Genomic DNA, 1,545 nt, shown 5'->3' on the forward strand with positions numbered 1-1,545 from the left:
TACTAGACTATCTTGAGAGTGAAGAGAACAGTTTATTAAGTGACAAGCTAATATTACATAGGCTTCGTACGGATATCCATAAAAAGGAAAATGCCATGAAAAGGCAAACGACTATTAAATTTTTTTAGTGTTAAGTGTGAATATTTGTAAAAAGTGTTGGATGTTGTTGAACACTGATTGAAATAATTAATTCATACTTCAGTGTAATGTAAAAGAAGTATTACATAGGCCATGAGATGACATAATGTGGCCATCGCTGAAGATAGTTCCGAGCAAGCCTACGAGCTAGTGTGTTATCAACGAGTTCTCAGTTCGCAAGCTACGAGCTACAGACGCGTGTGCGAGAATCAGTGATAGTTTGTGATAACCAGTTATATTTGGAGTGTGTAATTCAGCGAGACTTGTATAGCTCCCGCGCTATTAATACGTGAAGACTCTGGAAGATAGTGTTAAGAGATTTTGTTGTAGGGTTTTGTAAAGTGTGGAAACCCGTAACATTGTGATAATTAATTGTAGCCGTTGTTTGTAGATTGTTCAATAAACCAATTAACGATCTCTACGGCGTATTCAGTAACCAGAAACACGTTACACTGGTGTCAGAAGTGGGATTTGGACTTACACACGTGACCAACGAGCTTCGAACTCAAGACATGTGACAGTTTGGTGTCAAATTGTTTTGCGAACTTGAACACGCCTCAACAAATTATACTACCGCACGATGGAAATGGAAACAATTTTTGAACTCCTAGAGGCGATACTAGATGCCGATAGAAAGGCCCGGCGAGAACAGATGGCCACCATGCGAGAAGAGCTGGTCGCAGAAACGGAAGCCACCAGAGCAGAAACAAGAGCTATCCAAGAAATGTCGGAAGCCATGCGAGAAACAATGGACACCAGCCACATGGAGATGGTGTACGCATTTAAACCCGAAAGAGACGTAAAGGCAATAGCCTGCCAAGAGATGGAGGCACATCTAGAAGAAGAAAAGCCGGCCCCAGTGGACACGAAACCTGAGGCGGAACAACAAGAAGAGGTCCCCGTAGACGTCACAGTCATACCGGTCAGTGAACTTGAAAATGAATTGACGCCGATTACCCAAAAGGAGACGGTGGCCTGCCCAGTGGATATGAAACCTGCGGCGGCACAATAAGAAGAGGTCCCCATTGCAATACCGGTCGGAGTGAAGATGGCCTGCCAAGAAATTGAGGCACGTCCAGAAGATGAAAAGCCGGCTTCAGTGCACAGGAAACCTGAGGCGGCAGAACTACGAGAGGTACCCGTACAAGATGCCGAAGTAATGCTGGTTGGAGAACCGAAGAAGAAAAGGCGCAGGGACCGACATCGTCCCCTGGGAACCTTCGGATGCCAGCGGAAAGAAGTGACCGCCACCGGAATAAAGATTAACGCTGTATAGGACACAGGCGTATGGGACAAATCAAGAATAAGGTCGCACCGGAAATCACCAAGAAACGGACGTTCGGGAAGAGACTGTGGAAAGGCCCGGAACGCAACACTGGCATCAGGAACCGAGGCCTGAGACAGCAA

This window comes from Cryptotermes secundus, unplaced genomic scaffold (assembly GCF_002891405.2).
Source record: "Cryptotermes secundus unplaced genomic scaffold, Csec_1.0 scaffold87, whole genome shotgun sequence".
Taxonomy (NCBI): Eukaryota; Metazoa; Arthropoda; class Insecta; order Blattodea; family Kalotermitidae; genus Cryptotermes; species Cryptotermes secundus.